Source organism: Callithrix jacchus, chromosome 3 (assembly GCF_049354715.1).
Source record: "Callithrix jacchus isolate 240 chromosome 3, calJac240_pri, whole genome shotgun sequence".
Taxonomy (NCBI): domain Eukaryota; kingdom Metazoa; phylum Chordata; class Mammalia; order Primates; family Cebidae; genus Callithrix; species Callithrix jacchus.
In genome coordinates this window covers 52,941,766-52,963,106 of record NC_133504.1, presented here as the reverse complement: position 1 = coordinate 52,963,106, position 21,341 = coordinate 52,941,766, and the positions used below count along the sequence as shown (strand labels likewise).

General features: G+C 39.0%; 1 long non-coding RNA gene across 1 annotated transcript in view; it reads left to right on the top strand.

Annotated features, from left to right (window-relative positions):
- LOC118152194 (uncharacterized) overlaps nt 1-21,341 on the top strand; it is a 165,711-nt gene that overhangs the window by 105,042 nt on the left and 39,328 nt on the right. Inside the window, exon 2 of the long non-coding RNA XR_013532881.1 lies at nt 3,963-4,056. This is a non-coding gene — a long non-coding RNA (uncharacterized LOC118152194). The remainder of the gene's footprint in view (nt 1-3,962; nt 4,057-21,341) is intronic.

Genomic DNA, 21,341 nt, shown 5'->3' with positions numbered 1-21,341 from the left:
CTTCCCTTTTGTTTATGTAAATGAGTGTAGGTTTTTAAAAGCATCCAGGCCACATCTTGAATGCTTTGCTGCTTAGAAATTTCGTCTACCAGATACCCTACATCATCTTTCTCAAATTCAAGTTCCACAGATCTCTAGAGCAGCCACCCAGTCTTTTTGCTAAAGCATAGCAAGATTGACCTTTACTCCAGTTCCCAATAAGTCCCTCATCTCCATCTGAGACCACCTCAGCCTGAACTGCACTGTCCATATCACTATCAGCTTTTTGGTCACAACCATTCAACAAGTCTCTAGGAATTCCAAACTTTTCCTTGTCTTTCTGTCTTCTTTTGATACTGCCAATCTGTTCCAGCCTCTGCCTATTATCCAGTTCCAAAGTCATTTCAACAGTTTCAGGTATCTTTATAGCAATGCCTCACATCTCCGGTAACAATTTTCTCTATTAGTTGATTCTCATACTACTATAAAGAATTACCTGAGACTGAGAAATTTCACAGGCTGTACAGGAAGCACAGCTTGGAGGCCTCAGGAAACTTAAAATCATGGCAGAAGGCAAAGGGGAAACAAGCACATCTTACCATGGCAGAGTAGGAGAGAGTGATGCAAAAATTGCCACACACTTTAAAAAAAACAGATCTTGTGAGAAATCACTTGCCATCACAAGAACAGCAAGGAGAAAATCCACCCCCATGCTCTGATCACCTTCTACCATGTCCCTCCACCAACATTGGGAATTAAATTTTGACATGAGATTTGGGTGGGGGCAAAGAGCCAAAGCATAATATCTTCTTTTATGACATGATTTGTATAGATTTTTTGATCCCTTATTTTCTTTCATGACTAGATTCCCTACATGAATGGTCTGAGCTACTTTGTGTTATGATGCCAGGAGGTGGCTTTTGCAAAAGAAGCTGGCATCTCTGATTCAAAGAACATGAATGAGGATTCCCAAAGGGCCAACTAAGTAGCTTGACATTTTAACCAATAAGGACAACTGTTCATTTGCTATGGCCACATTACAATCTTGAGCAACCCTCTTCTTGTTCAGAAATCTTTCTCTTTCTCTAATTTGATTTTTGTGTGTATCCAAGGTCTTTCTATTATTTTTTTCTGTGTTCTTGGAGGATATGACAGACTCCTTCTCTACTCAGAGACTTAAATATTTGAAAGAACAAGTTAATGAACATATTGTTACATTGGGCTCAAGATGGTACATGAAATGTAGGCCAAATATATCTTGTTGAGCATCTGACTTAATTTTATAAGTGAAAGAAGTGTAGCTCTTGATATGAGTATGAATGGATGTAATTGAATCTTTATGCTTTGGTTATTTTTAATCAACATGTTATTCTAAAAGACCATTTCAAACCATATGTAAATGGGTTAAAGAAACTAAAACTTGAGCCCTTGACTTCTTCTGAATAAATTGGCAAATATACAATACTTAAGTATTGAGTACCTCTGAAATTAATTTGAATATTCTAGGTCACTCACTAAGAAAAATAAAATAGTAATTTAAAATAGAAATTTTGAATCAGCAAAATCTATTTTATTTTTCTCTTCATATTTGCTATTTTAATCATTATTAAGATTTTACTTACATCTAAAGATTTTTTGTTTACAGTAGTAATATCACATTAAGGAATATATACCAAATAATAAAACTCATTCTTTAAATAACTGTTGATTGCTACAACATATACTTTTAAAGTATTGTTTCATGCTATGAAATTACTTAATAGAGTCAGAGAGTGAGATAATGAAGTTCAGTTGTTTCTCTAAGGTAATTTAAGGTTGACTTTATAAAACGAGCAATTGTATATATATCAAATCTGTTTCTTTGGAGCAAGAGATGGTGTTAATGTTAAGACAGTGTAGAAAACAGACTCCTAGTTAGAAATGTAATTATGAATTCTTAATATCACCTAAGACCTATAAGATCTCACTATCCAAACAAAAAAAAATCATTTCTAATGTGTATTTTCCTCTCTGTATGCTAATTATCTTCTTAAAACCATAAGATCTCACCATCCCAAACAAAAAATAAATATCACTTCTAGTGTGTATTTTCTTCCCTGTATGCTAATTATCTTCTTACCCAATCAAGAGTGTTATTTCATCTGAATATCCAATATAATTTTCCTATATTACTGATTGCACACTACAGGTCCAATATTAGTGTGAGGCTTTGGTTTTTACATCTTTGATAGAAGATATAATTTAATCTCAGTTTTGCCTACTGGCTGGTGCCTGTCAGTGTATTGCTTGAAGAACATTTAGAAGTATAGGCTGGGAGATGATTGATCATACTCAGCAAACCACTGGTCTGAGGTACACCTAAATCAATCTTCACACTTTCCTACTTAAATTGACTAACAACTCCACAAAAAGTAGGCTTATTTACAAAGGAAATGAGATCTCTTGCTCAAAGGTTTTAGACTAACCTTGGGGTAGCTGTGCCTTTTGTGTTAGAGTACAGTTATTTTATAAAGATTATGAAATGGCTATAATATGTGCTCCGAGAACTAAGCATTTGGAGAGCGTACTGCATGCGGATTTGTGTTGGAGAAATACACTTCTAAAAACTCATAATGAAATAATATTTTCACTGTAGGCAAGACTTTTTCATAACTGATGTGGGTGGAGGTGGGAATAATAAAAAAATAAAGGCTGCTAGAAATTTAACAGAGCTTGAACAATATTTAAAACATTAAATCATTTTGATTTACAGCAGATCCATAAATTCTAACCTTTTGACATGGTATTTTAAAGCTGAAAGAAACCATATAGTCTAATATCCTTACTTTACCAACAAGAAAACTAAGGATCAGAAAAATAAAATAATCAGCAACCAAGTCAGAATTGAAACTTGGGTCTCTGGCAGTGGAAATACTTACATTTCAACCGCAAAATTCAAAAAGAGCAATTTGATACTGATACTGCTGTGAGGTCTTTTCTGAAATCTCTCAAATATCACATGCTTCAGTTACTCTGCCAGAACAATCTGAGCATGAATACTTCAGTCTCTGAGTTCTGCTGTCCAGTGATCTATACAAAACATTCATGATGAGGCAGGTGATATTAGTTCATTAGGACCTATTTTAAAAATTATACTTTTGTAATCCCAGCACTTTGGGAGGCCGAGGTGGGTGGATCACAAGGTCAAGATATCGAGACCATCCTGATCAACATGGTGAAACCCCGTCTCTACTAAAGATACAAAAAATTAGCTGGGCATGTTGGCGCGTGCCTGTAATCCCAGCTACTCAGGAGGCTGAGGCAGGAGAATTGCCTGAACCCAGGAGGTGGAGGTTGCAGTGAGCCGAGATAGTGCCATTGCACTCCAACCTGGGTAACAAGAGCTAAACTCCGTCTCAAAAAAAAAAAAAAATTATACTTTAAGTTTTAGGGTACATGTGCAAGACATGCAGGTTTTTTACATAGGTATACATATGCCGTGGTGCTTTGCTGCATCCATCATCCTGTCAACCACATTACGTATTTCTCCTAATGCTATCCCTCTCCTATCCCTCTACCCTCTGCTATCCCTCCCTTAGTCCCCCACCCCACAACAGGCCCTGGTGTGTGATGTTTCCCTCCCTGTATCCATGTGTTCTCATTGTTTGACACCCATTTATGAGTGAGAACATGTGGTGCTTGGTTTTCTATTTTTGTGTCAGTTTGCTGAGAATGATGGTTTCCAGCTTCATCCATCTCCCTGCAAAGGACATGAACTCATCCTTTTTTATGGCTGCATAGTGCTCCATAGTGTATATGTGCCACATTTTCTTTATTCAGTCTATCATTAATGGGCATTTGGGTTGGTTCCAGGTCTTTGCTATTGTAAACAGTGCCACAATGAACATATGTGTGCACGCGTCTTTATAATAGAATGATTTATAATCCTTAGGGTATATACCCAGTAACGGGATTGCTGAGTCAAATTGTGTTTCTATTTCTAGATTCTTGAGCCTTTTGAAGGATATTCAAATGCAAGAGAAAGAGAAGCCAAAGGGAGTCGGCAGCAGATGACAAAATGAGAGAGGAACTAGGAAGGTAGGTGTTGGTGAAATTATATAGAGACCACCCAAGGTGGTGGGGTTGGATAGGGGATTGAGGTTAATTTGAGGGTGTGAATTAATGATGGGATTCAATATGAGTTACCTTGTTAATTAGGTAAGTGTGGGGCCAATCAAGTGACACTGAAGAGTAAAATGAGCACACTCACGTGGAACCACTTTAAAATCATCAGTGTCGTCAGTTAATGCAATGTTAATGGTTTGAAGCTGAGCTGAGTCAACACTTGTATAGCTTGTCTATTGATATGGCACACTTTTTTTCTTTTTTCTTTTTCTTTTCAAGACAGAGTCACACTCTGTTGCACAGGCTGGAATGCAATGGCGTGATCTCAGTGCACTCTCCTCCTCCTGGGTTCAAGTGATTCTCCCACCTCAGCCTCCCAAGAAGCTGGAGTTACAGGCATGCGCCACCAATCCCAGCTAAATTTTGTATTTTTAGTAGAGCTAGGGATTCACCATATTGGCCAGGCTGGTCTCGAACTCCTGACCTCATGATCCACCCATGTCAGCCTTCCAAAGGGCTGGTATTAACAGGTGTGAGCTACCATGCCCGGCCTGATATGGCTTTTCTTTAAAGGCACAAGTTCAGAAACATAAACATTATTTACTCCCAGTTAACTGAGTAGTTATTGTAAACTGTTGTAATTATTGCGAGTGTTGAGTTAAAGAACATTTTGTAGCATTAATAATGGCAAAATACTTGAATATAATAATTGTCAATTAATTTGTAAATTACTCTAAGGAGCAAAAAGATTTAATTGCCATTTTATTAAATTTTACTTTTATATTATGTGGTAAGCTGTTTGATTATCTAAAAGTTCACTTAACAGAATTTTAAGAGAATATTTATAAGTTGAAAAATTGAGGTTGAACAAAAAAGGGAAAGAAAAACTATTTATTGTGAACTTTTGATTAGTGACCCTGTAGCCCTTTTTCCACAATCACTCTGACCATTTCAACACTTACTTTCCTAAAGGCTTTTTGAAGTATTTTGTGTGGACAACCTCTAGAGAATTAGAAACAAAATGGTAATATAAAACAGGGCATACTAATTGGCAGTGTCATAGAGTCACTGAGAATAAATTCCAAAGTGTGAGAATTGTGGTCTGTCAGGAAAATTGTTTTTAATTCTTCAAACATTTACTTTATTGAACTGTAGAAGACAAACAGGGGCAACAGCCAATATAGCTGTGTTATTAAATTATAAAGTAGCGTGAAAAATCTTCCTAAGTAGAGCCTTATTAATTATAATAGGAGCTAATAAACTGCATACCTACTATACTTGATGCTCAGTGTTTTTTTTTAAGCATTATCACCTTCAGTCTTGCAGCTCCATGAAATATGTATCATTTTCCTCATTTTACAGAGAAGAAAACTTAAATTTAGGAATTTTAAGCAATTCTTCCAAGGCCACATGAGTTGGATTTCATATGTAAACATAGTAATAAACTCTTATTATCATGATAATGTCTGTGGTTATCACGAACTTCAATAGATGTGACATCTAGGAAAACTGAAATAATTGGAGGATAATTTCTGCCTGTAGCCCAGATGCTGTCAGAGCGAAGCCTAAGATTCAAGGACAAATTTGGGGGCACAACCTTCAAAAGGTAAAGAGATGAATATAGCCCATTTAAAAAACGTTAGCATCTTTACCAACAGAGCTTCTTTGAAGTCCTGTGGAAAAGAAAGACCCCAGAAGGAATTGCTGTCCCTAGAGTACTGCTTCTGGCAGCTTTGTGTAAAGTTGAAGGCTCTTTTGAGGGGAGACTAAAAGGAGAAGTCAAAGAGAGCTTTCTCTCATTCATGCCAGCGAGACATCCATTTTGCTATCCTCTCAACTTTACTCTATTGTAATTATAACAGTGGAAGGAATTAAATTTGTTATATAGTTCTGACATAGAATTGACTTATCTTGCCAAAAAATTCTGGTTGGCTTGATACTCATGTCCAAAGGACCAACTGAAAAGATCATACATCATTATGTGTTTTAGCTCTACTACTGTGAGTGGGGGCACATTTAAAGAATATGCTAAAAAAAACCTAGTACAGTAGAAAAACAACAGAGTTTTGTGTACAAGCATCATGAAGAATCAGCTGCCCAAGTAGCTGGGATTACAGGAGCCCACCACTATGCCTGCATAATTTTTATATTTTTAGTAGAGATGGGGTTTTATCATGTTGGCCAGGCAGGTCTCAAACTCCTAATCTCAAGTGATCCCCCCGTCTCGGCCTCTTGAAGTGCTGGGATTACAGGTGTGAGCCATGGCATCTGGCCTCCTCTTGGCTGGTTTCTCTCATTTGATTATTTTTCCTCTCTGCTTTTGACCATTTATTTTGCTTCTTAGTATGACTGATAATGTTTTTGAATTCAGGATATTGTGTGTGAAAATTTTCAGAGGTAATCCTAGACCCTAAATGGTGTTACTGATAGAGGGTTTGTTTTCTTCCCGTTTGAAAGTTAGGTAGCGGCAGATCAGCTAGTCTAATCTCGGGTGGGCTTGAATCTTCATGACAGTCCTTTGTTTCTGGTTCCCTACTACTCCTGAAATGAATCCCATCCAGGGTTCCAATTGAAATGCTGGGATATTTTGTCTGCTTCTTATTGGGTCCTAAACTTCCATTTTATTCTGCAGCCCCATAAAATTCTTAGAACATCTGCTCAGCTCCTTCATCTTTAGGCTACTGTTTAGGAGTTGACAAATACCTCAGGGAAAAGTGACACCGAATGTTGAGCTCACCTCTCTGTACACCCTTCTTTCCAGTATCCTGGCTCCTCAGTCTTGCTGCCTTGCTAGTTCTGACACCTTTCACCAGGTGTTTTCACTGGATTATCCTATTTCACAGTTGTTTTCATGGGATGACTGGTCTCCACAGAGCTATTCTAGGGAATGGGAAAACATACCAGCCATTTTCTTACCCTGCTTTATTGAATTTCTTATTTAATTCTTCAGATTGAAATTAATGTTCTTGATTTTTCTGAGTACCAGAAACATCTGAGAAAGAAAAATGCAAATATTGGAAAGAATATTTATGGAATGTTACATAGAATAATATACTAAGAGCGTTTCAGATTTAAAATAAGTATTTAAAAATATACTTTATATTTTCAATTATCTTTAATATAAAATTAGTATATTTTCAAAATAGACAACTTCATAGAGCATACTCTTCACTGGGTGAAAATCATTCCATCAAGAAAGAAAGAATTTTCTCGAAACTGTGTGTTCACTGTTGACATTTCTAACTACCAGACAGACTCAAGAATTCTTCATTCATTTCCATCAAAGACAAAAGAAGTTGTTTAAATATTAGGAAACAAAGATGGTTCTTATCAGAATCCATCCTTTTACCCTAAGCAAGAAAGTCTAGTTTTGTGTTATTTGAAAATTTTAGAAGATACAGTTTTTCATTAACTCATAAAAATCATTTTATGACCCATCAGGGATAGCTGCTTTGCTCCATTTCTGTATGATATTTAATCTGAATACTAAAAGAAAAATAATTAATATGTTACTACAACTCTGATGAATTAAACATAGTCATTTTTATCAATATAAAAATGAGTCATATTTTTCTGTATTCCAGTTGGTGGATATTTCTTGAAGCTTATTTAATTGGATAAGGGTTAAGGGTGTGATGTTTAAATTACACAACTGTCATGTTTGGTTTAAAGCCATGAGGCTTTGTGGGTTTATTTTACAATTCCGTACTTTCAAAACTAACAAGTCAACAGAGCAGCAACAGAAGGCAAACACTTTTCATTTCTTTCACCAGGCTGCTGAAATGGGGCCTGGTTCCAGCTACTGATTATGCGTATTTCCAAGACAATTTCATAGAGCATGCTCTTCACTGGGTGAAAATCACCCCATCAAGAAAGAATTTTCTTGGTATTTTCTTGAAAGCGTTGACTGTGAAAGCACAGCTCTTCTGGTTTTTTAGAAGCTTTAATCTTACATCGAACAGTTATTACCAACAAAGAAAACAAAGAAGAAACCTAACTCACATTTTCAGGAAGGATGCTTTCAGATGGTTGATGCAAAACCACTAAGGGAGGGGCTGAAATGCCAATACTGTGTTAAACCTGCAGCAGCAGGAAAGGCTGTCAGGTGAGCATTTAGAGGGAAGGAGGTGTTGGGGGCTGTATGGTGGGTGACAACCTCGAGAAAACTCACCTCATTGTGCTTATCTTATCGGTCTACATCTTGGATAAAGTGACACAAGCTTTTGAGTCCAGGACTCTCTGCGTTTTTATTATGCACAGACTCGCTCAGGGAGTGGGAGCTAAGGAAAGGTTGGAATTAATCAGATACTTCCTACAACTTTCCTACAACTCTTGTCCAACACAAGTAGGCAAAGCTAACTCAAACCATACAGACTGAGTTCCTTGTTCCATCAGACTTTTAGGTACGAGGTCGAGGTTGGGGGCTGAGAGTGTACAGTGACTGATCTGGGAGACTGAAGGAAAAGCTTTTCTGGAAATAGCAAATGGGAAACAAGAAGGAATGTCTGGTGTGGTAGCAAGGAGGAAGCAACCAACCAAGGAAGATTTCAACAGGCTCAGAAAATCTTGCCTCTGGCCAGGCGTGGTGGTTCACGCCTCTAATCCCAGCACTTTGGGAGACCTAGGCGGGTGGATCACCTGAGGTCAGGAGTTGGAGACCAGCCTGGCCAACATAGCAAAACCCGTCTCTACTAAAAATACAAAAAATAAAATAAAAAAATTAGATGGGCGTTGTGGTGGGAGCCTATAATCCCAGCTGCTCGGGAGGCTAAGGCAGGAGAATTGCTTGAACCCAGGAGGCAGAGGTTGTGGTGAGCTGAGATCGCAACACTGAACTCCAGCCTGGGTGACAGAGTGAAACTCTGTTTCAAAAAAAAAAAAAGAATCTTTTCTTTCTAGGAAAAGACGTGGGAATTCTATGATCTTTCTTAATCTCCTGCTAGGACATAAATGAGATGGTTGGAGGCATCAATCCCTTAACAGGACCCAGAACAGAATTGCTGAATTCTTTGGTCCCCATCTAAGAATGCCTGAGTCTGACCTTGGCAACAGAAAGACTCTAATAAAATATAGAACATTAACTATAGGGAAACATAGATTAAATCATCGTGTGGTCTCAGCTTGGGCTGAAGTTGTGCTTGTGCCAGGATATAGACATATCTGCAGGAGGTGATCTACTGTCCTCATGAAACAATGAGGAGTCTCCTAGGAAAGGATTGATCATAAAGGAAGCTGTAGGCATATTCTCTGCTTCAGAACAAGGCCTCAGTTGAAAGGAGGGACTATAGTAGGTTGAGTGCAATGTGTAGAGTCCCCCAACCTCATCCTTGGGTGAATCTGCACACAGTGCTCAAAAGCTGATCTGCCAGCCACAGTCACCATCAGCTGTTTGTCACAGTCTTTTGCTCCCATCCTTCTTTCTTTGAGACAGAGTCACTCTGTCACCCAGGCTGTAGTGCAGTGGCATTATCTCGGCTCACTGCAACCCCCACCTCCTGGGTTTAAGCGATTCTCCTGCCTCAGCCTCCCGAGTAGCTGGGATTACAGATGTCTGCCACTGCACCCAGTTAACATTTGTATTTTTAGTAGAGATGGGTTTTTGTCATGTTGGCCAGGCTGGTCTCAGAATCCTGGCCTCCGGTGAGCCTTCAGCCTGAGCCTCCCAAAGTGTTGAGATTATAGGCATGAGTCATTACGCCTGGCTGCTCTCATCCTTCTTGTCGATCTTTCTATGAAAACTCATAATGCCTCATTATTGCTGCTGCTTCCTCTATTCACCCTAGAATGACAGTATCAAAGCTACAGGCATTACCTGATGCTCCTACACTCAGCAGCTTTCAAGGTGGCCATGAGATACTTGTTTCCTCTTCTCTTGTGGATTTCATATTTTATCATTTAAGAACCTAGCAAGGCTTATATCCTGAGTCTCATATAGTCCTTCCATATGACCCCGAAGGCATCTCCTTCTTTGTTTCCACTTCCTGCATTTCAGGTCCTTAAAAACACCTACATCCTCTTCTGTCTCAAAGCAAAGTCCTTATGCAAATCTGCTTATGCAGATTTTCTTGTTTTAAACTGCTGTCTCTCCAGTTTGTTATATGAAACCAAAGATAAGCCTGAAGGCCAACAGTATCCTGTATCACTAGCAGATTTGTCCACTTTCACACTGGAGATTCTGCAGCATAAACATTTGTCAGTATAAGAATTCTTAATCTTCCTAACTAGAATCTTATAAAACTCATCATAATAGTATGCTGTAAGTGTATCTACTGCCCCTAACATCTGCAGGATCTGTATTAAGATACATTGCTGTTATTAGTTGTACTTCATTTTGAAAGAATCCAACGTACTAATTAGGATAAAGGCTCAAATTTTGCCATGGTGAAAATCTACACCAATTACACAAAATTAAAATGTTTTGTGATACTTGATGTAACTTTGTAGTGATAGAATAGAAATACGTTGGTTTTCTTTCATGTTAAAACAAGAATAAATCCTCTTACCTAACAGTGTTCCTGAGACAAAAAGAAGCATTTTTTTTTACCAGAAATAGATGGATTAAATCCCCTCATCATAATTATGTATTTGCAACTGAAAGGCTAAAGTATTTGATGAAAAATAGCATGATACCATTACAAGCAAAAACCAAGACACCCAGAAAAACGTGTCTGCCATAAATCCCAGATGTTCTAACAAGTAACTCAGGGACCTTAATTAACCTTTCTGAGACTTCTATTTCTCCTATGTCAAGGAGCATAAACATCTAAATGCCGTTTGTGAAGATCAAGTTGAGGTAATGCATATAACATTTCTGTTACTTGGTAGAACAAAAAAAGGTAGTTAGAATTTTATTTAAGTTTTGAATTAAAATTGTATGACAAGTGTTTCAAAGCATCTAGCATTACCCTAGTCCTCTTTATTGGTCTTGTAAAGGTTACGTTTTAGTAAATTTAAAGAGGTATAAATTTTACTAGAATTATTTCCAGGAACTGGTTTACAATTTTCTTGGGGGGGGTTGTTGTATCAAAATACTAAAGATTTTGTGCAGTTGAAAAGCCAACAGTTTTTTATAAATTTAGTTTTGATAAATGAGAGAAGGAAAGAGAAATATTTCAGATACTGTATCATGACAGTTACGTGATTACTCTATCTTATTATTATTTGCATAGAAATGTTCTTGAAAGTCCATGAAATGGAGACTCTGGGCAATCTGGCTGCCTCAGCTGATCTAGAAGGGTGCCCCACCTGCTGAAAACATTTGGAAATGCTGAACAAAATAGTAAACAATGACACTGAAAATGACTATAGAGAAACATGACAAAAAGAAAAAGAAATCCCTGGATGCCAAAGAAAGAACTCAAATCGGGATGGGTTCTGGGAGAGATGTTTCTTCCAGAAAACTCACATTTCAGGACAAATCTGCATTCCTGAAAAAAAAGTGGTAACCAACTGAAAACAAACTCATAATAAAACATTACAAACCAGACAGGAAAAAGAGCATGATGAAGAATCAGAAAATACAACATTTTGTCTTCAAAAAGCCCTCTAAGGACTGCAGCCAATAGGGTAATCTGAAAGAGGCTATAAGTATGTTGAAAAAAGCAAAACAATAGGAAAAGGAACATTAGGGAAAAAAATGTTTATGTGGTGGCTTTCTATGCTTCATTCTTCAGAAATTCCCTCACCCACCCCCAGATTTCTAGGTCCTATGCGTTAAGAGATATCTTTGTTCCTTTGCAGATACCTGTATTAGTTTGCCAGGATTGCCGTAATAAAGCACCACAGACTGGGGCGACAGAAGATCCAGATCAAAGGGTTTGCAAGGTTGGTTCCTTTGGGAGCTGTGAGGGAGAATCTGTTTCTTCTCTGTGCCCTAACTTCTGGCAGTTTGCTAGAAATCTTTGGTGTTCCTTGGCTTCTATGGTATCATCCTGATGCCTGCCTTCATCTTTCCATGGTATTCTCCCTGAGTATGTAAAAATCTCTTCTTTTTATGAAGATACCAGTCCTATTGGATCAGAGGCCCACCCTACTCCAATATAACCTCATTTTAACTTGTTACATCTGCCGTGATTCTGTTTCCAATTAAGGTCACAATCTGAGATACTTGGGAGTTAGGTCTTCAACATATGAATTTTGGGGAGAAGGGACATAATTCAATTTTTAACAACATTCAAATATAAATTTACTATTTTTAGATTTTTTTTAGTCTTATTAGAGTGTGGAAACACAGAAATCTTCCAGTGTCCTCATTCTATGCCAAAACAGAACACTTCCAGTAATAAGAAAGAGAGGCATTTTAGGTAACCTTAAACTTGCAGGCTATGTACCAAAAAGATACCATTAAGAGGCAAGACCTGCCCCATGGTAAGATAGGAAGATAGGAAGCTTCCCTAACTGCAAACTCCTAGGACTTATAACATTGCTTTCAAAAAACTTCTTAAAGTCTCTATGTATTTTCTTGTTCAATGTTATATGCAGTGTTATAGATCTGAGCACATAATACTTAGAATAATATATTTAGTGTCTTCAAAATAATAAAAATAAATATTTTAAATGCTATAAATTTTGCTTGGGGTCTTGATATTTAGCCAATGACCAAATAAAAATATTAGTAATGCTCTTGTATATTTTGTATAATGCCAGTACTATCAACCTGCCATCAGCACTTTAAAGCACTTTTCCCCAGGGGTTGCTGTGACTGTTTGTCACTATTTAATCATTAGTAATAGTACTAATAGAATTTTTCTGAAAGAGTTAATGTGGAGGTCAAATGAAATAACAAATGTAAAGTATTTATTAGAGTGCCTGGGACGGGGTAACTGCTCAATAAATGTTAATTCTTCTTCTTGTAGAAGGTGCTGGATTTAAAAAAGCTTCCTGCAGTGTTTTCCCTTTTTTGTAATATAATTAAGGGGTGCTCCTATGCCATGCTTTCCTCAAGAAAGGAAGGGACGAAGAGAATAAATCCAAGCTGGAAAATACCCTTCAGGATATTATTCAGGAACACTTTCTGAATCTAGCAAAGCAGGACAGTATTCAACTCCAGGTAATACAGAGAACACCACAAAGATATTCCTCAAGAAGAGCAACCCCAAGGCACATAATCATTAGATTCACCAGGGTTGAAACGAAGGAGAAAATACTAAGGGCAGCCAGAGAGAAAGGTCAGGTTACCCACAAAGGGAAGCCTATTAGACTTACAGCATATCTCTCAGCAGAAACCCTACAAGCCAGTAGAGAGTGGGGGCCAATATTCAACATCCTTAAAGAACAGAACTTTCAGCCCAGAATTTCATATCCTGCCAAACTAAGCTTTACAATTGAAGGAAAAATAAAATCTTTTTATGAACAAGCAAGTACTCAGAGATTTTATTACCACAGGCCTGCTTTACAAGAGCTTCTGAAAGAAGCATTATACATAGAAAGGAACAACCAGTATTAGCCTTTCTAAAAATATACCAAAAAGTAAAGAGCATCAACATAAAGAAGAATTTACATCAATGAATGGATAAAATAGCCAGTTAACATCAAATTGCAGTAACCCTAAATTTAAGTTGACTAAATCCCCCAATCAAAAGATACAGCCGAAACCTAATGGTATGCTACATCCAGACCTATCTCACATCCAAAGATACACAAAGACTTAAAACAAAGGGTTGGAGAAAGATCTACCAACCAAATGGAGAGCAAAAATAAATAAATAAATAAATAAATAAATAAATAAATAAAAAGCAGGAGTTGCAATTCTTGCATCTGATAAAATAGATTTCAAAGCAACAAAGATATAGTGGTAAAAGGATCAATGCAACAATAGGAGCTAATGATCCTAACACCCAGATACATAAGACTTATAAAGAGATTTAGACTCAACGAGACAGAAAATTAATAAGGACATCCAGGACTTGAACTCAGATCCGGAACAAGGAAACTCAATAAATAGTCATAGAGCTCTCCACTTTAAATACACAAAATATACATTCTCCACTTTAAATACACAAAATATTGATTGGCCATTATTAATACCCATTTTTAGAATAAACCTACATTCCTGTTCTCTCTCCCTCTTTTTCTTCCTCTTTCTTCCTCTCCTTCACTCCTTTTTTTCTTTCTTAAAAAAAAAAAACTTCTTCTTCTTCATAAGTTTTATTCCATCACCTCTGTTTTCAAAAAAAAAAAAAAAAAGGAAGATGCTGGATTTAAAAAAGCTTCCTGCAGTGTTTTCCCTTTTTGGTAATATAATTAAGGGGTGCTCTTATGCCATGTTTTCCTCAAGAAAAGAAGGGTCAGTGTCACCCAGAAAAAGAGCTCATGGTATAGTAAAGAAGTTAGAAATGCAAACATAATTAAATCATTTAGATAGTCTAGTAAGTATGGAGCCACTTTGTTTTTCAGAGAAAAGGTTAGACAATAATAATGTATCTGCATACGTCGGCTCTAGAGGAGAAGGAAAAAGAAGTTGGAGAAGGTTCCTCTGATGGTCTGCCTTTTCTGTATGAAGTATGGGGCAAGACTGTTGGTGGGAAACTAAAGATGGGAGTGGAGGAGAGTATTTAGAGGGGTGAAGTGTTGGAACTTCTACCCCAGAGAATACAAATGTGAGCTGAATGGAGTCCGTCCAACTCAACGCAAGGTCCAGTTGAAGCCATCATTTTGTAGCTGAAGCCAGTAAAATCTGTTATTTTATTTTACTTTCCTTTATTATTTCTATTCTATGTAATGTTATCCTATTTTCTCTTATTTTATTTTACTTTACATAACTGGTTGAAGCAAAGCTGAACATCGTGTGGGTACAACCTGAGAAGTGACTGACGGCCTCCACCCAGGCCTGGATTGAGGCAGAGAGAGGAGAAGAGGGTGAAGGAGCTGATGGTGTGGGTGAAGCCATCGACTAACCAGGCAGGAAGGAAGGAATTGACAGCAGGATGGGCTGATTCAGGAAAAACAGACATGGCAGCAGAAGGGAATGGGAGACATAGGAGCAAAGGAGGTGTTGCTAAGAAAGTGGTTATCTGGTGATCTGAGAAGTTGGACCTGGTGCAGTTCTGGGAGGTTGATCTGGGGCCTGGGGAGCAGGGAGTGGAATGTTTCCATACAGCCAGGGGACAGAATAAGAAGATAAAGAGATGAAAGTGAAGGCAAACTGCCGATTTCCCAGTCTCATAGTCCTTGGCTGTGTTCCCGTGTTAGCTGCGATTTCAAAATAGGTCACTTCCTTTCCATACTTTACTGTCTCCTCTCCATCACCTGCTTGGCATCTTGTATCTTTTCAAGGTCACTTTAAGAGCTCACTTTACCAATCAGGAGAAGCACAGGAACATAAATCAATGTAGTTAATGCAAGTTTCTTTCTTTCTTAAAGCCTTGCCTAAATAAAACATTACAATTTATTTTAGTTACACAAATTAAATGCTGGCTTTTAAAAACACAGTACTTGTACTTTTTAAACTTCAAAGAACTTTACACATATTAAGGTCATTAATTTTTTTGACACTTCTAGAGTCTTTGAGTTGAACGTACATGTTCAAAAGATTAACACAGAAGGTGAGGAATTGTTTGGCTACCAGATGTAGTTTATAGCTGTAATATCCGGCCTTTGAGATAGTATTGCTTTGGCCATGTCTGAAAGCCAGGAAATAATTATTTCTATTCCTCTTTCTGTCAATGGGGAGTTATTATTTACCCCCTCAGTGTGAACTCATTTAAGACTACAAAAATAAAAATTGTAAATAATGGTTAATTATCAGATTCGAATTTCAAAGGGAAAAGATAATAGATAATAGTTTCCTCTGAAACTCACAAGCCTACTAAAGCCATTCCCCAGGCCCCTTCTCCTATGTTTCTTATTTCCGTTCATCCCTCCCTCTTCTTCTCTTTGGATTTCTCTCTTCTGATTTATTTCTCTGCATATAGGGGATCTTTACTCCCCTCAGTGTCTCTTCATTGTTGCCACTCTTCTTATATACCTGACTTTTTCTTCTTCACCTTCTGATTTTCTTCCTTTTCTCTTTCCTGCTTTCCCTTTTTCCACTCTACCATTTCTTTTTTTTTGTTTTGTTTTTAATTTCTGAACCAATTGGGAACTAGACTTTTTTTCTAATTTCTCCTTCCTAACTTCTTTCCTCCCTCTCTGCCTTCCTTCCTTCCTTCTCTTTCTATTTTTTTTTCTAAGACAGGGTCTCACTCTGTTGCCCATGTTGGAGAGCAGTGGCATGATCATTGCTCACTGCAGCCTCAACCACCCAGGCTCACGTGATCCTTCTACCTCTAGCTCCCAAGTAGCAGGGACTACAGGCATGCCTGGCTAATTTTATTTGTTTATTTATTTATTTGTAGAGACAAGGTCTCACATGTTGCCCAGGCAAGTCTCCATCTCCTGGGCTCAAGTGATTCTCCTGCCTTCATCTCCCAAAGTGCTAGGGTTACAGGTGTGAGTCATTGCACCCAACCGATCATTTCCTTCTACAACATCTGTACCTCCTTGTCCTGTCCTCTGGTTGCACAAGAGGCCCTGCATTCTTGACCCAGGCCCTGGGATCAGTCCCCTATGCTCACTTTTGCTTTTTATTGCTATCGCAACAACAAAGGCTATTATTAGTAATTATAATTTATTGAGCACATATCATGTGCCAGGCAAGTAGCTAAACTTCTACTTAGAAAATGCCATCGCAAAGGCAGCAACACAGGCAAAAAACAATGATCTGAATCTGCGAGTGGGAAAAAAGCTAAAATGGATTGTCAATTGTTGTTTGAAATGAAATTCCTTGCCATCAGCATTTGCTCAATATTGATAAAGGGAAGCATCAGGTTCCTTTGTAAGCAAGAAAGGAAAAAAACAGACACATCAAATCCATAGTGTAAAATTATGCAGTAGGTATTGACCCATCATTGCTCTAAACAATGGAGCAAGACAGATGAATTTGCTTTGTGTAGTAGCCGATCACTCAGGTGGCTGTCACAAAGAGTATTTAATCTCTGATTGCTGCACAAAAATATCTACAAAGAAGCTGCTGTGGAAGACATTTTTTTTCTCACCTATTCAAGGTTGCAGGGGTAGTTCTGCCTATGATTTGTGAGTGGTGTAGGAGTGTGAAGAGTATAAATTAGTGAATAATATAAGGAAGTTTGCTGTGTGTTTAGCAGGAACTGCACCCTAGGAAAGAATCAAGATCCTGCAGCTGACAGGGAATTGGGATCCAAAAGGTCTCATTAAAACACGTTAAAGTGTTTGCAAATCCTAATTACAATAAGTGCCATTAGTTATTAAATCTTAATGATTGGCCAGGCAAGATGGCTTACACCTGTAATCTCAGCACTTTTGGCGATGGAGGTGGGTGGATCGCCTGAGGTCAGGAGTTCAAGACCAGTCTGGCCAACATGGTGAAACCCCATCTCTACAAAAAATACAAAATAGTTAGCCGAGTGTGGTGGCAGGCACCTGTAATCCCAGCTACTTGGGAGACCGAGGCAGGGGAATTGCTTGAACCCGGGAGGTGGAGGTTGCAGTGAGCTGAGATTGCACCACTGCTCTCCAGCCTGGGTAACAGTGAGACTTCTTCTCAAAGAAAAACAAACAAAGAAAATCTTAATGATCAAATAGCTAAAAAATGAAGAATTGTCTTCATTCTTTCCTGAGGTGGGAAGAAACATAAGCTGCTGGAATGAGTTTGCAGATGGGGAGCAAAGTGGCTTCTAAAAACTCAGAAACTATGATGTACCCTTACATGTGCCAATTAAAATGAACTCATGAATCCCAGTCTTCCCTGGTTGAGGGGAACACTACAGTTGGAGAGGAAGAACCTCCTTTCTTTATTTTTCTGTAAATCATTCTGTCTGTCTTTGAGCTCCTGTGCCTTCAGAAAGGGAGGACTTTGAGCCACTGTACCTTCAGAAAGGAAGGAAACTTTAGTCTTTAGAAGAGTTCTGCTAGCTCCCTGGAATTTATGTGATGACTATGACATGAAAATTTCCCCAGGGATAAAAATTCAAGACCTGGCATCTTGTTATTAAGTTGCTAATCCACACAGGTTAGCAATAAGACACTCGTTCTGTATTTTAGCACAACCACGGAGGTCCGGTGGCTCTTTGTGACACCATGGCATGGTCTCGATTTCTGAGCTGCACACAGAGTGACTTCTCCTCCTGGGATCTTGCCACTTCCTTGTTTGCATTGCACAGAAAGCACAAAGCAGCTAATCACCTTCTCATTTCCTGCAGTTTGGAGAATACTTCTGGTGGGGCTTTTAGCGCTCTCCTTTCTTTTTGCAAATATTTTGTTGACACTGCATTCTCTTCCTTCTCTGCAACTGGTTTATTCAGGATTCCCAGGCCCAGGAAACATAGAAAAGTTCTGCCTTTTTTTTCCTGCTAGGTTACTTGTCAGAGGCAAGAAATGCATGATTGAGTACCTGCCTGATTTAGGAAGAGAAAGGAAAAGAAACATAGAGTTGAATTTTAAAAACGTTATTGAGTTGGCTGGACATGGTGGCTTATGCCTGTAATCCCAGCACTTTGGGAGGCCAAGGCTGGTGGATTACCTGAAGGTCAGGAGTCAGAGACCAACCTGGCCAACATGGTGAAACCCCATCTCTACTTAAACTATAAAAAATTAGCAGGGCGTGGTGGTGGCTGCCTGTAACCCCGGCTACTTGGGAGGCTGAGGCAGAAGAATCGCTTGAAACTAGGAGGTGGAAGTTGCAGTGAGCCAGGATCACATCATTGCACTCCAGCCTGGGCAACAACAGTGAAACTTTGTCTCAAAAAAAAATGTTATTCAGTTACAGTTGTGTCAGAGTTCTCAGAATTCAAAAGCCAGTTTTCTAATGCTGTAGCCTCTGTCCAGGACAGATATATCCCATGCAGATGAGAGAAGACCCAGTGGAGTTCTTAAATATCTCAATGGATGAAACCAAACAGGCAAACACCACTTCTCACCATTTCACTCCCTGGTCAATTCTTGGTTTTGTTGCTCTTGTGACTCACTGTTAGTAGTGCAGGCATTTGCGCATGCACACCATTTTCAGAATTCCTGGCACAGAGATGCTTAAGAAATCTTACTTGATATTTGATATGGTTTGGCTGTGTGCCCACCCAAATCTCATCTTGAATTGTAGTTCTCATAATCCCCATGTGTCATGGGAGGGACCTGGTGGGAAGTAATTGAATCATGGGGGCAGCTTTTCTTATGCTGTTCTTGGTAGTGGGTGAATTATCATGAGATCTGATGGTTTTATAAGCATCTGGTATTACTCTTGCTGGCTCTCATTTTCTCTCCTGCTTTCCTGTGAAGAGGTGTCTTCTGCCATGATTGTAAGTTTCCTGAGGCCTCCCCAGCCACATGGAACTGTGAGTCAATTAAACCTCTTTTTGAATAAATTACTGTCTTGAGTATTTCTACATAGCAGCATGAGAACAGACTAATACAGTAAATTGGTACCAGGAGTGGGGCTGCTATAAGGACACCCAAAAATGTGGAAGTGACTTTGGAACTGGATAACAGTCAGAGGTTGGGATAGACTGGGGGACTCAGAAGAAGACAGGAAAAGATGGAAAGTTTGGAACTTTCTAGAAATTGGAGGGCTAAGAAGACAGGAATATGTGGGAAAGTTTGGAACTTCCTAGAGACTTGTTGAATGACTTTGACTAAAATCTGATAGGGATGTGGATAATTAAGTCCAAGCTGAGGAGGTCTCAGATGGAGATGAGGAACTTTTTGGAAACTGGAGCAAAGGTGACTCTTGTTATGCTTTAGCAAAGAGCCTGGCAGCATTGTGCCTCTGCTTAATGTCTGTGTAACTTTGAACTTGAGAGAGATGATTTGGGATATCTGGCAGAAGAAATTTCTAAGTGGCAAAGCATTCAAGAGAAAACAGAGCATAAAAGTTTGGAAAATTCGCAGCCTGACAATGCAATAAAAAAGAAAAACCCATTTTCTGGGGAGAAATACAAGCTGGTTACATAAATTTGCATAAGTAATGAAGAGCCAAATGTTCATCATCAAGACAATGGGGAAAATGTCTCCAGGGCATGTCAGAGACTTTCTTGGCAGCCCCTCCTATCACAGGCCCAGAGGCCTAGAAACGAAAAATAATATCATGGTCTGGGCCCAGGGCTCCTCTGCTCTGTGCAACTTCAGGACATAGTACCCTGTATCCCAGCCACTCCAGCTCCAGCTGTGGCTAAAAGGGGCCTTGCTTTGGAGGGTGCAAGGCACAAGTCTTGGCAACTTCCACCTGGTGTTGAGCCTGTGGGTGCACAGAAGTCAAGAATTGGGGTTTGGAAACCTCTGCCTAGATTTCAGAGGATGTGTGGAAATGCCTGATTGTCCAGGCAGAAGTTTGCTGCAGGGGTGGAGCCTTCATGGAAAACCTCTGCTAGGGCAGCATTGAAGGGAAATATGTGGTGAGTGCCCCCCCATGGAGTTCCCACTGAGGCACTGCCTAGTAGAGCTGTAAGAAGTGGGCCACTGTCTTCCAGACCCCAGAATGGTGGATCCACATCAACAGCTTGCACCGTGTGCCTGGAAAAGTCTCAGACACTCAATGCCTGCCTGTAAAAGCAGCCAGGTTGTGAGCTGTTCCCTACAAACCACAAATGTGGAGCTTCCCAAGGTCATGGGAGCTCACTTTTTGCAACAGCATGAACTGGATATGAAACATGGAGTCAAAATAGGTCATTTTGGAACTTTATTATTTAATGACTGCCCCGCTGGATTTCAGACTTGTATGGGCCTGAAGCCCCTTTGTTTTGAAAACATTTCTCCCATTTGAATACCATTGGTATTCACCCAATACTTATATCTCCTTTGTCTCTAGGAAGTAACTAACTTGCTTTTGATTTTACAGGCTCATAGGTGGAAGAGACTTGTCTCAGATGAGCCTTTGGATTTGAACTTCTGGGTTAATGCTGGAATGAGTTAAGACTTTGTGGGACAGTTGGAAGGGAATGATTGTGTTTTGAAATGTGAGGACATGAGATTTGGAAGTGTCCATGAATGTAATGATGTGGTTTGGCTGTATCCCCACCCAAATCTCATCTTGAATTGTAGTTCCCATATTCCCTATATGTCATGGGAGGGACTAGGTGGGAGGTAATTGAATCATGGTGGTGGTCTCCCTCATGCTGTTCTAGTGATAGCGAGTGAATTCTCATGGTATTTTACGGTTTTGTAAGTGTTTGGCATGTCCACTGCTGACTCTCATTTTCTCTCTTGCAACACGTGAAGAAATGTCTTCTGTCGTGATTGTGAGTTTCCTGAGG